The 15,568-nt window shown below is 47.2% G+C and overlaps 2 protein-coding genes and 1 pseudogene across 3 annotated transcripts in view; 2 read left to right on the forward strand and 1 right to left on the reverse strand.

Annotated features, from left to right (window-relative positions):
• The window catches only part of ZNF667 (zinc finger protein 667), a 29,188-nt gene extending 22,958 nt beyond the window's left edge, over positions 1-6,230 (reverse strand). The window contains exon 1 of one of the 2 annotated variants that reach the window (XM_023184346.2): positions 5,413-5,545. The gene's annotated coding sequence lies outside the window, so the exon portion shown is untranslated. Of the gene's footprint in view, positions 1-5,412; positions 5,546-6,179 lie in introns of those variants that run through there. The other variant, XM_023184347.2, reaches the window with a different exon arrangement.
• On the forward strand, positions 5,163-9,032 carry LOC113225345 (annotated as a pseudogene).
• A 5,829-nt stretch (positions 9,033-14,861) lies between these two features.
• Positions 14,862-15,568, forward strand: part of ZNF471 (zinc finger protein 471) — a 21,848-nt gene continuing 21,141 nt past the window's right edge. The window contains exon 1 of the mRNA XM_023184345.2: positions 14,862-14,957. The gene's annotated coding sequence lies outside the window, so the exon portion shown is untranslated. The remainder of the gene's footprint in view (positions 14,958-15,568) is intronic.

Here is a 15,568-nt window from a genome sequence, read left to right on the forward strand (position 1 = left end):
TTGTGGGAGGGACCCGGTAGGAGATAATTGAATCACGGGGGCAGTTTCCCCCATGCTGTTGTCATGGCAGTAAGTCTCATGTGATCTGAGGGTTCTGGGTTCTGTACAGGAAACCCTTCTCGCTTGGCTCTCCTTCTCTCATGCTCCCTGTGGCCACGTAAGACGTGCCTTTCACCTTCCGTCAGGATTGTGAGGCCTCCCCAGCCACGTAGAACTGTGAGTCCGGTATGTCTTTATCAGCAGCGTGAAAACAGACTCATACACTGTCCATAAAACAATTTTCTTCAAGGAACTCGGCACTACTGGGGAAGAAAGAACAGCAGTTTGATATTAGATAATCCTGGATTCAAAGCTTGCCTCTGCCAATTACTGGCTGTGAAAAAGTTACACAGAGCCTGTTTGCTCATCTATACAATGGGGTCAAGAAAACCTACCTCACCTCTGCTGTTAGGATATTTACATGTGATGTCTTCAGTAACTGGAACATGGTCATTGCTTGCCTTCCTTTTCCTCTTCAACTCACAATACAGTGGACCCTTGAGCCCCGTTAGTTTGAATTGTGAGGGTCCACTTATATGCAGATGTTTTTCAATGGAAGTTACACTGAGTGTGCCTACCTCTCCTGCCTCCCCTTCCAGCTCCTCCACCTCTTCCACCTATGAGACAGTAAGACCAGCCCCTCCTCTTCCTCCTCAGCTTACTCAACTTGAAGGCCATGACTATGAAAAGCACCCCTACTTAATGAACAGTAAATATATTTTCCTTATGATTTTCTTAATAACATTTTCTTCTCTCTATCTTATTGTAAGAATAGGGTATGTAATACATGTAACACACAAAATGTGTTAACAGACTGTTTAGGTTATTGCTTAGGTGCCAGTAAAGTGACCATTAGACTATCAGTACTTAAGTCTTTGGGGAGTCAAAACTATACGTGGATTTTCTACAGTACAGGGGGTTGGTACCACTAACCCCTGCACTGTTCAAGGGTCAACCACATACCACGCATCCAAGAGACCAACAAAGACTAAGACCCACTAAAAAGGCTGAGATTAGAACTCTTATCTAGTGCTGGAGGAGAGAAATTGGGGTAACCTCAATGGAGGGTAATTTGGCAATGTCTTTAAGACTGAAGATACACATTCTTTACCCCTGTTGTACCCTTTAATCCAGCAACCTGATTTCCTGTACATATCTTCAGATGTCTTTGCACATGTGCACAATGAGAGACACACAAGGGTATTCACCGTGGCAGAGTTTATAGAAAGAGGCAGTACATTTCCTTGGGTAAGGGTGTGGGCCTGCAGCAGGCTGTCTAGGTTCAGTATTTAACTCTGCCATCCGCTATCTGTGTGGACTTGGACACTCTACGTGTCCTCTCCGGGGCTAAGCTTCCTCATCTGTAAGATGAGACGAAACACAGTAATGACGTCATAGGGTTGTGGTGAAGATTAAATGAGTCAAAATATGTAACACATTTCGAGGAGTGCCAGGAAGCAGGGTCAATGCTAAGAATTTTATCATTACTACCACCATCAGGAGACTGGAAACAACGTAAGAGCCCATCAATAGGAAAATGGTTAAGTGAATATTACATGCATATAATGAGACGCCACATATTACAAGGAACAAAGTATAACCATAGTAGTGATTCCTAATTGGGGGTAATTTTACCCCCCATGAGAAAATTGCAATGTCTGAGGCTGTTTTTGGTTGTCACATCTGGGAGGTGAGGTGCCCCTGGCATCCGGTGAGTGGTGGCCAAGGATGCTGCTCACCCTCCTGCAATGCACAGGACGGCCCTCCAGGGCAGAGAAGGATCTGGCTCAAAACATCAACTGTGCCAAGGCTGAAAAACCTCCAAGATAAAATGGTGTAAGGGGAAAAATATAGAAAAGCCATTTAGAAAAACCAAAATATAGTATACAAATACATGACTTTGAAAAGGCGCTGGAGAGATAAAAAGTTTGTAGCAGTGACTGTCCCTGAAGAAAGGAACCAGGTTATATGTGTGGGAATCCACATATATAACATATTTTGGATTTGGAAAAATCCAAAACCTGCTTTTTCCTCTCTATGCTTTGTTTCTGTGTCATGAACGTGTAATTACATCTTCCAAACAACAAACGAAATAAAAGAAGGCTGCATCGCACATACCACATCAAGGCAGGGCTGTAAACCTGGCTCGTCTTCTGAGTTCCTGATGATAGATGAGAAAGGGCTTTGAAAGGCACAAAGCTACGTCCTCCTGAGGTGAGGACGGCTGGAACATGCTTCAAAGAGCTACTGAACAGTGGTTGTGCCTCCCCTCTGAGGCAAATAACTGAGGGGCCTTCCCCTCCTGCCCTGGCACCCCTTTGAGCCTGGGGGGCTGTGCTGGGTATTGAATTGGGGGAGGGTCCTGATATACTGAAAACCAGCCATTAAATGCACTGCCGCAGCCTCACTGCCTCCTTTGGGCCAGTCAGCTTTTGCTGTACCAGCTGTCAAATATTCAAAGATCACTCCTGGCCTGAACCTGCCAGTCCCAGAGGCCAGGAACGTATGTAGGCAATTTCACCAAAGACCGCAGCACAGCCGTTACAGGGAGAACACAGGCTCTGCACATGCATGTCTAGCCTGCCATTTCCCCACTTTGTGTGGGAACAGATTAGGTTTCCTCACTTGCAGGATGAGGCTAGGAATATCCCTACTGCAGGAAAGTGCAGCTCTGAGGACTGTTTCTGATAAGATATCCAAGGAGAGGTCACTTGCATCCTCCCCCTGACTCCTCCAAATCAATTTATCTCATTCCCAGAGGCCCCAAAGGAGCCTGGGCTGCCGGCACTCAGAGCTGTAGCTCTCAACTCTGTGCGTACATTAGTCTCCTGGGAGCTTTCTAATAAATAGTGACAGCTGATGGCAGTTCACTAAGCCAGACGAATTAAATCAGAACCTCTGGGGATTGAGTCTGACCCAACTTTTTTTTTTTTAATAAAGCATTCCAAGCTGACAGTAACGTGAAGCCATCATTTAGAATAACGTTTGGGTCTCAGAGTCTCAAGGACAGAGCTAGAGATCTGACCTGTTTCTGTTGAAGTCCAGACCTCAGTGAAGAGAAAAGTCTTTGGTAAGATCAAAGTCAAACTCTTAGATTCCCTAATCAAGGGATTCCAAAGGGTCACTGCTGGTGGCCATTCCTGGCTCTTGAATTGACCAAGATGCCCATGGGAGACCTGGATGTTGACTCTGAAAAGAACACCTAACAACGCCCTGTAATCCTTTTACCCTGCTTTTCTTTTCAAAATACCTATCAGCACCTATTACAGACTTTATTTTTGTCTCTCCCACTAAATGCAAGCTCCAGCTGAGTAAAAACCTTGCCTGTTTTGTTGAGAGACTAGCACAGTGCCCAATGCGTTCGTGGTAGGCACTCACTGGCTGAACAAATGAATGCATCTGGGAGCTTACCCAGGCTGCAGGCCATGGACACCCTTCTTCTCATCTCAGAACACTATCCCTTTATCATCTCTTCCCTCCCTGCCTTCCCCAGCTCCCTTACTCTTCTCCCTCTCATCGTGCCTCGGGTCTGTCCATGCTTTTGCATCACCGTCCTCTCAATCAGAGTGATTTTGCCCCTGCAGGGGACACTTGACAGTGTCTGGAGACATTTTTTTTCGGTTGTCACAATCTGAAGGGAGGTGCGGTGTGCTACTGGCCTGGTAAATAGAGCCCAGGGTTGCTGCACAACATCCTATAATACACAGAATAGCACCCCCTCCCATCTCCCAACAAAAAACTATCTGGCCCCAAATGTCACAGTGACAAGGCTGTGAAACACTGGTCTGGACAGAAACATTTCCAGATCCATGTGCTATATGAGAACATCCCTTAGTCCCTGACACTTCAAAGTTCTGTTCTTGACCCCATGAGTTCCCCCATGGGCTCCCTAGGGACATCTCCACCAGGAAGAGCCTTTGTTCCTGACCCCACCTCCTCCACCCTACTGCTGCCCTCCCAGGACCCCGACTACACAATTCTGAACCTAAGCCCTGATCTAGACGTCCAAGTTATTTTACCTCTGAACCTGAAACCTTTACTCTAGGCCTCATCCTTTTGCTTTTCTACCTACGGATTTTATTCTCCAAGTGTGGGATGCCTGTGGTTATTATGCTACTAATAAAACGACCATTTATGTGGCACTTCCTTGTGCCAAGTTCTACTTATGCTCACCATAAGCCTGAAGTTGGTTCTGTTATGACTACTTTTCTACAGGAGAAACCGAGGGGTGGTGGACTTAACTCAGCTCTCCCAGTCACACAGCTAGCCAGTGGTGAAACCAGAAGTCAACACCAGACAGCGGGGCGCCACAGTCCATACTCTGAAGTTTCCAAGCTACCCTGGTAGGAAGGGGACACAACCATACGCAGCGTCAGTGGAGGGCTCTGTCCTCCACTCAAATGCGCACATGGAGAAAACAGACGACGCAGGTGGTTGGCGGGGGCAGCGTACCACTGCTCAAATGGAGGTGGTCAGATGCCCTGGTATGTGGACAAAGACCGCCCAGTCCCAAGTTCAGCGATGCAAACTCCTCCAGCATTCACCACTATCTCTGCCTCTGTCTAGGGTCAAAGAAAAACGACCACCAGCACCAAAACCAACACCTAAACACGGTGATTAGTATGTGACAAGGTCTGTCACATGTCAGGGTGTTTCAGCTACGTCATCCCATTTAATCTTCCCAATAACACCCAGGCAGGTGCTATTAATATGCTACTGTACCAAGGAGGAAAGTCATGCACAATTAAACAGTTCCACAGATTTCCAGGGCAGCCCATCACACCTTAGAGCTGCTCAGAATTCTCCCCCTGCGGGCCTCCATTTCCATGGTTACAGTGCGATATACACCAGAAGGGCACAGTCACGCACTCACAACCGCAAAGCCACTGACGCTAAGTGGCACACAGACGCCCAGGCAAATCACACGGTAACCCAAGGCTACAATAAACGCCCACATCAGCTTGACACTGACACACACGCACACACTCCAGCAACACAAATCTTCACAGCCAGCGTCACACACCCACTCCAGGCTTCCCACTGGCTCCATTGTTTCCTTCGCGTGGGTCACGCAGCGATACACATCCGCGGTCCCGACATAGCTCCCTCACACACAGGCACACATGGCGCGCCTCACACGCGGGCGCAGAAACCCCGAGAGCCACAGCAGCGAAAAGGCGCAAACCCCACGCAGTCGCGGGCCGAGAACCCACGCAGGCTGGAGCCCACGGCCCCCGCAAGCACCCGTGCAGACGCCTACGCCATCGCGAACGCGCACACCCACGCGCGCCCGGGCAGGAACGTCCACGCAGTGGCGGGCGCGCCGCCCACCCCCTCAAAGAGACACACCCACACTCCCGCCAGCCCCCTCACCTCGGTCTTCCCAGACTCCGACCCCAGCGGCGACCACCGTGACAGCCGCGCAGGGACCCAGCGCCTGCGCAATCCCCTCCGGGACCCCGGGACCGCGCGCCGCACCCCCCTTCACACACGCACCACGCAGGCAGGCGCGGGGCCCCGCCCCCAAACAAGGCCACGCGGCGCGCGCTCACCCGCCTCTGGGGGACAGAGCCACTGGCCCCGGCCTGAGGCCCCGCCCCCTCAGCGCCACACGCTCAAGCGCGTTCGCACAATCGGTGCAGTCCTGGGGGCGGACGCTCGAGGCCCCGCGCCTGCGCACACTCCCGGGGCTGGCACGCGCACCCGGCTCCTAGGGGACGGGCGCTTGGCACTGCTTTTTATCCTCTCAGGAGATCACGTGTGGACACTGAGGCCGTTCCTCGAGCTCTTTAACCAAACGCAACCTCCCCAGTTCGCCGCCTTGCCCGCTCCCACACCCACACGTTCCCGTGTGAGGGCTTATTGCCCCCCACCCCCACCATTCTTCGCCCCCACATTCACGAGGTTTGGAGCCGGCCTCGCCCGCGGACGCGGACGCCCCCACCCGCGCGTGCGTACTACGCAGTCCTCCTGCAACATCCAGAAGCCACCGGGGTACAGCGAGGCTGTGGAAGGTCCCACCCAGAACGTGAGGTGAAGAAAGCTTGGGCTGCGCTGGTTCTGCTCTGTCCGGGTCGGAGATGAACTGACCCGGGAGAGTAGCACAGGGATGTTTCTTTCGGCCGACGGTGAGGACTCACCTGCACGTTTTGCGAGGAGGCCCACAGTCCTTTGCGTGGCGCCCGGACTACATTTCCCAAAGGCCCCTGCGCGGCCTGCTGCTCTTCCTTGCGGTGTTGCGCCTGCGCAGCCGGCGGGCTGGCGTTGAGACTGACTGCGTCTGGGATGTGGCAGGGTCCGTGAGGCTCACCCCAGCTGGGAGAAGCAGCGAGGAGGGGCGGGCAGCAGAAGGTCCGGGAGTGACCGCCATAAAGTCGTGTGAGGTGGCCGTTGCGTAATTGTGAGTCTGTGAGAGAAGATGTGAAGTATGGCCTCGTCCCGGTCATCTGGGCGTGTGGGTTCCGGGTTTTGATCGCACGTTTGTGTAGGTGAGACCCACATTGTGATACCCTGAACATGTGTGAGGACGAACCTTTGTGTTTTCTTAGACGTGTGTCTCCGAGCCGATTTTTGTGGTTTTGTACGTGGCGGGGGGGGGCACTGATTTTGAGTATGTGTGTATGTTCCGGACATCTGTTTAGCTTCTGCGTCCACCTTTGCGCAAGCGCAGAGTTGAGTAGGTGGCAGCAGTTACTGTGTGACCCCACAAAGCCTGAACTGTTTACTGTTGACTGTAGAGCCCAGTTTTTGCGGTGTGTACATCTCTGTGGGGAACCACTGATTTTGAATATGTATACTTGTGTATATTTACGTCTATTCTATGACTGCTTTTGCACTATGGCAGGGTTCAGTACTTGCAGCAGAAATCTTGTGACCTATAAAGTCTAAAATACTATCCTGATAAGGTTTCTAGCCCTAGCCAGTTTTTGTGGTTGAGTGGTATTGTGTGTGTGTGTGGGAGAGAGAGAAACCAGTGTTTTATTTATTATTATTATTATTTATTTTTTTTTGAGACGGAGTCTCGCTCTGTCGCCCAGGCTGGAGTGCAGTGGCGCGATCTTGGCTCACGGCAACCTTCGCCTCCCGGGTTCACACCATTCTCCTGCCTCAGCCTCCCAAGTAGCTGGGACTACAGGCTCCCGCCACCACGCCCAGCTAATTTTTTTGTATTTTCAGTAGAGACAGGGTTTCATCATGTTGGCCAGGGTGGTCTCGATCTCTTGACCTCGTGATCTGCCCGCCTCGGCCTCCCAAAGTGCTGGGATTACAAGCGTGAGCCACCATTCCCGTCCCCAAGTATCTGGAATCTTATTATGATAACGTGTTTGTGTTTGGAACATGAGGGAAAGGAGGAGAGCAGGGGAAGGGAGGGTTTCTGAGCTGATCTTGGGAACTGCAGGACAGACTTGGCGTTTTACAACTCCTTTCTTTCTCCCTAACTTTGCCTTCCCAGGACAATTTCTCTTCAAAAAGAGGGATCAGGAGGAAAAAATGAGCAATCAGCTCACTGCAGCACTACTCCTGCCTCAGCCTCCCAATTAGCATGGGACTACACATGGCTAATTTTTTGTAAAGACAAGTTCTCACTGTGTGGCCCAGGCTGATCTCAAACTCCTAGGCTCAAGCAATCCTCCCACCTTGGTCTTCCAAAGTGTCGGGATTACAGGCATGAGACATGGCACCTTGACAAAAGTCACTTTTAAACTTTAAAGTCATGTCCCAAGTAAGTTGGCATTTCCTTCTCCTGTGATTTTCAGTCTTTTCCTTCAGCACCTTGCTGTCTCATAAAGACCCTGTCAGCGTCTTAGTCCTTATTTCTCCCTTTCTGGCAAATGAAAGACCAAAAGGGACGGCTAAAGTAGCCCAGTGCCTTCTGTCGATGTTCTTCTCCACTTAACCATCATGTATGTATTCACTATAAGCATTGTGCCTACGATTCTGTGAATAACTCTGTGGGCTCCGAAATGTACCGTCTGTAGAGAAAAAGGGAGCTATCCTTGAGAAGCACATAAGACGATAAGGGATTGATGCCTTGTCATGAGGTACCATGCCCCAGATTGCTCTAGCCTACTCTGAATATCTGTGAGCTCTGGCTTGCAGTATGTTCTAGAAGATGATTTTGTTCTTAAAGGATGAGGTCTGGTCAATGGGGACAGGAAATTTGCTATGAGGAATTAAGATTCCATGGAGTAATGAGGTCCTATTTCAAGATGGTATTGTGGCCACATCTGTGGAATGCTGGGGTCTTTTCCTATAGACAGAGAACAAGAAAAGGCATATTGTTAGGCAGGATAGAATCAATTTGAGAAAAAAATAACCAGGAAAGTTTTAGGAAAAAAGTGGTATTTAGGAGGGTTGAAGCCATTAGATGAAGAAAATGTGCTCTTTTAAATAGGATATATCTGCATTGTGGATAAAAAAAAAAAGCTTTCAGAAGAGTAAATGGTAAGAAGCACTGCCACCTTGACCCAATTCCCTCCCTAAGGCTAATTAACTTTTCATTGCGAGATCATTGTAAACTCACAGGAAGTTGCAAAAATAGTACCTTTCACCCAGCTTTCCCCAGTGGTAACATTCTACATGACAGTAATATAATATCAAACCAAGAGATTGATATTGGTGCAGTACCAATGACTTGACTACAGACCTTATTCAGATTTTACCACTTTGAATATGTACTTGTTCATTTTATTAGGGTTTTGCCATTATTATACTCATGATATTGAATCCCTTATCTAAGAATACGATGTGTGTTTCCATTCATTCAGGTCTTTTAACCCCATTGGTAGGGTTTTCAAAGTTTTCATAAAGGTCCTGTTGAGTATATTACCAGATATTTTCATCTCTGTTATTGTAAATGGTGTCATTTTACTCTTCCTATTTTCTATGTATTTTGTATGGTGTGTGTATTAGTCTGTTCTTACATTGCTACAAAGAAATACCTGAGACTGGGGAATTTATAAAGAAAAGAGGTTTAACTGGCTCACAGTTTTACAGGCTGTATAGGAAGCATAGTGGCTTCTGCTTTTGGGGAGACCTCAGGAAATTTCCAAGTGGGGGGAAGGCAGAGGGGGAGCAAGGAGTCTCACATGGCAGGAGCAGGAGCAAGAGAAAGGTGGGGGTGGGGGAGGCACCACATGCTTTTAAACGACTAGATCTCACAAGAACAAACTCACTATCCTAAAGACAGTACCAAGGGGACGGCACTAAACCATTCATGAGAAACCGCCGCCATGATCCTGTCACCTTCCACCAGGTCCCACCTCCAACATTGGCAACTACAATTCCACATGAGATTTGGTGAGGACACAGATAAACCATATCAGTGTATTATTTATTTTTTGGATCATATAATATATCTTACTGTAAAAATAACACAACTTATTTAACTCTTACTATCACGTAGGTTTTTTTGCCTTAAATTTGGCTATTATAACCAATGCTATCCTGATCCATTTTTCAGCTGATTTTGACCCTCATCTGTAATTATTTCTTTAGGATCCATTTCTATATATTTTTCTTTCCAATTATATTGGAGCATTTTAAACTTAGTTGATCTCCCACTGTTTAAAAAATTAATACCATTTGGATGGAACACCAGCAGGGATTTATATATTGTAATTTGATTTTAGGTCTAAGTAGCCTGTAACATTTGCCTACTGTACAATCTAAGTACTATAGGAAATAATCACTTCAAATTCATATGCTTGAGTTCATGTCCTTTGCAGGGACATGGACGAAGCTGGAAACCATCATTGTCAGCAAACTGTCACAAGATCAGAAAACCAAACACCGCATGTTCTCACTTATAAGTGGGAGTTGAACAATGAGAACACATAGACGCAGGGAGGGGAGCATCACATACCGGGGCTTGTGGGGGTTGGGGGTAGGGGAGGGATAACATTAGGAGAAATACCTAATGTAGGTGGCAGGTTGGTGGGTGCAGCAAACCACCATGGCACGTGTATACCTGTGTAACAAAACTGCACGTTCTGCACATGTAACCCAGAACTTAAGTATAATAAAATAAATAAATAAATTCATATGCTTTTAAAAACACACCTAACAAAAAATGATACACTTGAAAATGAACTTTTTTAGTTGTAATTGTACGTTCTAACAAGATAAAGTTAGTTACATAAAGCTTTTTCCTTTTTTTGGCTGTAAAATATGACTCAAGCTTGGTAACTTTTTTGCCCTATGATGTATAGGTTTGCTACAACTGCTATAATAAAGTACCACAGACTGGGTGGCTTAAATAGCAGAAATCTGTGGTCTCTTCCTGTCGTTTTCCCCCATGCATGTGTCTGTGTGCAAATTTCACCTTTAAAATTTTTACTTTTAATTTTTACAATTTTCTTACTTTTAATTTTTGTGGATACATAGTAGGTATATATATTTAGGGGGTACATGAAATGTTTTGAGAAGTTTCCCCTTTTTATAAGGATACCAGTTAGATTAGAGTCTACCCTAATGACCTCATTTTGATATAACTAATTATATCTGCAACAACCAAATAAGGTCACATTCTGAGGTGCAGGGTGTTAGGCTTTCAGCATAAGAATTAGTGGGGACACAGTTTATAACACATGAGAAAAGCTTTTCTAAATGTCTCCATTTTACATCTTCTTAATATAGTGTTGCTAAAGCATAATCCTATTTTATGTAGCATCAAATGTTAAGCTTATGGTTTTTGGTTTATTTTTGGCTAAGACAGCTTCCATGTGAGGAGGGGCATTTTAAAACGTACCCTGGATTTTTAAAAATCAGGTATGGTAAGGTGACAGACATGGAGACAACTGCCTTTGCATGAAGAGTTTGTTACTTCCATTTCCCAGCAGAAGGGAGCATGCCACACCATACAGAGCCACATGGGGATGTCTCAAGATTTGGTCAGGAGGCAGAATGAGTGCCTAGGCAGAAGGGGAAAAGCCTAGACCCAGAGCCTTTACCATGTTTTCTCTAGAAAAGGCAAAACCAGACAGGGGGCAGCAATTTAGGATTGTCTAGTTTGAATAATGTCACCAGGCTCTGGGCTATGGGGCTAGTCTCTAGTTGTCTGGTCCTCAGGTTGGTTTAGGGCAGGGGAAATAACGGTTGGTGTATGAGAGTTAGATGAAGATGGTAATTGGGTTTATGGGCTTTGGGTTGGTTGGTTGCATATAAAGGGTATGTTTATGGGCAAGTTGTTTACTGCCTTTAAGAATTAGCTAGCTGTAGGAGGGGCTCTCCCCAGCTAGCTCCCCTACCCTAATATGTTGGAGCATAATAAAATATAGAAAATAAAAACACATTTCTAGAATAAGCAGACCCATAAATACAGAAAGTAGATTACTATCCGCTTTGTGTTGAAGGAATGGGAGGTGAGGAAGGGGATAGCTAAAGGTTATGGGGTTTCTTCTTGACGTTATAAAAATGTCTAAAATTGACCATGGTGGTGATTACACATGTCTATGAATATACTAAAAGTTACTGATTTTTACATTTTATGTAGGTGAATTATATAGCTTATGACTATATTTCAATAGAACTCTCTTTTTTTTAAAGATACAGTGGTGGGGTCAGAAGTCAAATTGAAGTAGATGACATTCTTCTTCCATATTCAGGAATCAGTTGAATGATGAAGATCCTTAGTCTGATCTACTCCAAGAGAGATTTCAGCTGGGTCCCATCTGTTGCCATTTGGAATATTAAATAGTTTGCCAAGGATTGAAACTAAGTCTGTGCAAGAATGTATAGAGAGTCAGAATGGTCACGCTTCTACACCTCCTCCTCCCCACTCACTTCTTCCCCAAGTCATTCTTCGATTCCAAGGGCAAGGTGAGCTACCTGTGGAATGTAAGTATGGACTATTTTTTTGTCTGTCCTGAATGCCAGCACTTTAGGAGCAGTTAAAAGTAGATTCAGTAACATGAGAATATTAGAAAACCTGGTTGTAGGCTACAGTGTCACATACTAGACAATCTCCTTGGTGTTACCCTAGAGGATACCCAGTTTTCATTAGTTAAATACATCTCTGCTGCACCCACTGTGAAATACTGGACGTTGAGTTGCCCATGTGGGAAGCAGCTGAATTATAATCACTTACAATTCAGAGGGAATATGGATTTGATGCTTACTTTTTTTTTTCCTTTTTTTTGTGAAATTTTGGTCATGATGGCCCATGAACAAAAATGTGGTATATATAAGGTAAAAATTAGATAAAGAAAACATTATATATGTAATGTAATGATAATTTAATACATAGTATGATAATGGAAATATCCCTTACTTCCTTGGTGGGATGAATGAGGACAGAAGAATCAAAATAACCTCTTGTTACTGGTTGAATTTTGGCTGCCCCAAATTTTGCATGTTGAAGTCCTAACTCCCAGTATCTCAGAATGTGACTATATTTGGAGATAGGATTTTTAAAGAGTTAATTAAGTTAAAATGAGTTCGTTAGGGTGGGTCCTAATGTACTCTGACTAGTCTCCCCATGTCTCCATGGATTTCCTCTGGGTACTCCAGATTCCTCCCACATCCCACAGATGTGCACAAGAAGTTAACTGGTAGGTCTAGGTTGTCCCAGTCTGAGTGAGTGTGGGTGTGTAGTAGGCTACACCATCTAGGTTTGTGTAAGTACACTCTATGATGTTTGCACAACAAGCTTCTTAGGAAATTGCCTAAGAACCCATTTCTCAGAATGGATCTCCATCCTTTAGCAGTGTAGACTGTATTTTCTTTTTTTTTTTTTTTTTTTGAGATGGAGTCTCGCTCTGTCGCCCAGGCTGGAGTGCAGTGGCCGGATCTCAGCTCGCTGCAAGCTCTGCCTGCCGGGTTTACGCCATTCTCCTGCCTCAGTCTCCCGAGTAGCTGGGACTACAGGCGCCCGCCACCTCGCCTGGCTAGTTTTTTGTATTTTTTAGTAGAGACAGGGTTTCACCGTGTTAGCCAGGATCGTCTTGATCTCCTGACCTCGTGATCCGCCCGTCTCGGCCTTCCAAAGTGCTGGGATTACAGGCTTGAGCCACCGCGCCCGGCCTAGACTGTGTTTTCATACTGTAAATAGTCCCCTTGTGGTAGATTTCAGTCTACCAGTATGACATCACTGAATGTGGAGTTAGAAAGAAAGGTACAGTTCGTGGCTCACAGTTCCTACAGCCCTTTTAATTTCCTAAATGACTACAGCAATAAAGTATCTTTTGTTAAAATATCTGGCCTTTTGTTGCTTGGTTCCTGAAAAAGCTCCAGAACAGCTCCAGAGCCATAAAGGTGAAAGACAGTATTTCAGCCACACATGAGTTTATGTTAATGAGGTGATTTTTGGAAACTCACAAGATAATCCCAATATTTGAGGGGAGTGGTGGCTAGTTGCCAGAGGAACCAGCCATGTACCCAGAGGATTGGAACTCAACAGCTCCACCCTCTACTTCCGGGAAAAGAGAGGCTGAAAATTGAGTTGATCGCCAGTGGCCAATGATTTAATCAATCACATCTACATAATGAAACCTCCATAAAAACCGAAAAGGCCTGAGTTCAAGCAGCTTCCAAGAAGGTAGACAAAAACACATCCTCACGCTGGGAGGGTGGTGCACCCCAACTCCATGGGCACAGAAGCTCCTGCACTAGGGATTCTCTTGGACCTTGCCCTACATGTCTCTTCATCTGCCTATTTATTTATATCCTTTAAAATATCTTTTATAATAAACCAGTAAACATAAATGTTTCCCTGAGTTCTGTGAGCCGCTCTACCAAATTAACGGAACCCAAGGAGCCGGTTGTGGGAGCCCCAATTTATAGCACATCTCTCTGAAACACAGGTACAACAATCTGGAGTTTGGAATTGGCATGGGAAGTGGGTGACAGTCTTGTGGGACTGAGCTGTCTAACCTGTAGGATCTGATGCTCTCCAGGTAGCGTCAGAATTGAATTGGAGTAGAGGTCACCTGGCTGGTGGCTGCTGCAGAAAGGTTGTTTTGAGATGTTAAGACATTATAAGAGACAATAGAAAAAATGTATACGATAAAACCTTCTCTGTGTTATATTTCTCCATAGCCCTTTTTACTGTTCATCAGACTATTTATCTAACTCATGAATTTGTGGCTTGTCTCTCTCCACCTCAAAGTAAATTATATAATAAGAGGGCAGGGATTTTTTTTTCTCTGCTGTATCCCCCTGAATTGCTTTACCTTATTTGTCAGCTTCCCATACCAATTCTACAGTTTTCCTAGTAAGGGCTAGTCCCCTAAAACAGGGACCATTTCCATTCTGTTAAGGGGTGGAACGCGGTTCAATCCTAGCGGACTGGTTCCAAAAACTTCGTGTTATTCACTACCTCTGAGCGGTGATATTCCCATTTTGCAGCTGAGAGAGGTATTAATTTGCTAGAGTCACAACACGGTAGGGGTTCCGAGTCGCTGTTCTTATTCCAAAATAAGCTTAGCACAGAAAGATAATCACATTCCCACGGACAGGCACAGAAGGCCGCGCTCCGAATGACATCGCGATCATAGAGGCACAGACAGCGTCACAAAGCCGCACACATGCTCACACCGAAGGCTCAGCCATCGCGCGCTTCACTCCCAGTCCCCAGAAACCGGTAACTAGGGACTCCTCTGGTCTCTAGGCGAAGGGGAGGGGTGAGGGAGAGCGCAATCTTTGCGCCTGCGCACACTACCGCTCTTACCCGCCGGAAACCCTGGGCCACGCCCACCTGGCATAATCACGTACTGCGCAGGCACCGCCCGCTCCGTCTCTAAGGTCCCTCCCACTCCCTCAGCAACCCGAGGACAAGCCCCTCAACGCTAGGCCACGCCTCGTCTCCGCCCCTCACGTCCGTCCCCTGGAGAGAAGCTGGCGCCTGCGCGATGGAGGTTCCGGCGTCGACTCAAGAAGTCCTTCGGATGAGAGCGTCTGGGTGCCAGACGAGGCCGGGGGTTTGTTTTGGGTGGTCTGGGAGTCCGAGCCCGAGGGCTGGGCCAGGAAGGGCAGGCGAGGCGGGCGGCTCAGACCCGGGTCGCGAAGGCCCAGCCGCGTCCTCTGTGCCCAAGACGACTACATTTCCCAGAGGCCAGCGCGGCGCGCGTACTCGAGTCTGCGGGGCGGAGGCCGCGGCTCGGGGCTGCTGGGCGTTCGGGGCGGCTTGGGGCGGCGGGACCACGGGAGTGAGCTGTGGGAGAGAGGGGGGTGTGCCTGTGTGTAAAAGATCCGTCAGCGTGTGAGGCTCCGTGCGAGGGTGCGGCGGTTTCTGTGTGTGTGTGTGACAAACCGAGAGTCCGGAGCGTGAGACCAGGGTGTGTGCGTGTGGCAGCGCGAGACGGGTCAGTGTGAGAGACCAGTGAGTGGGAGAGAGATGGGGGTGTGCCTGCATTTGAGAGAGCGTGTGAAGCTCTGTGCGAAGATGCGGGATGTGTGGGTGTGTAAGTGTGTAACAGAGCGGGTGTCCACAGCGTGAGACCAGGATGTATTCGTGTGAGAGAGCGAGACGGGCTGGCGTGCGAGAGAGATGGACGTGTGTCTGTGTGTGAAAGGCCGGTCGGTCGGTGTG

This window comes from Piliocolobus tephrosceles, chromosome 21 (genome assembly GCF_002776525.5).
Source record: "Piliocolobus tephrosceles isolate RC106 chromosome 21, ASM277652v3, whole genome shotgun sequence".
Lineage (NCBI taxonomy): Eukaryota > Metazoa > Chordata > Mammalia > Primates > Cercopithecidae > Piliocolobus > Piliocolobus tephrosceles.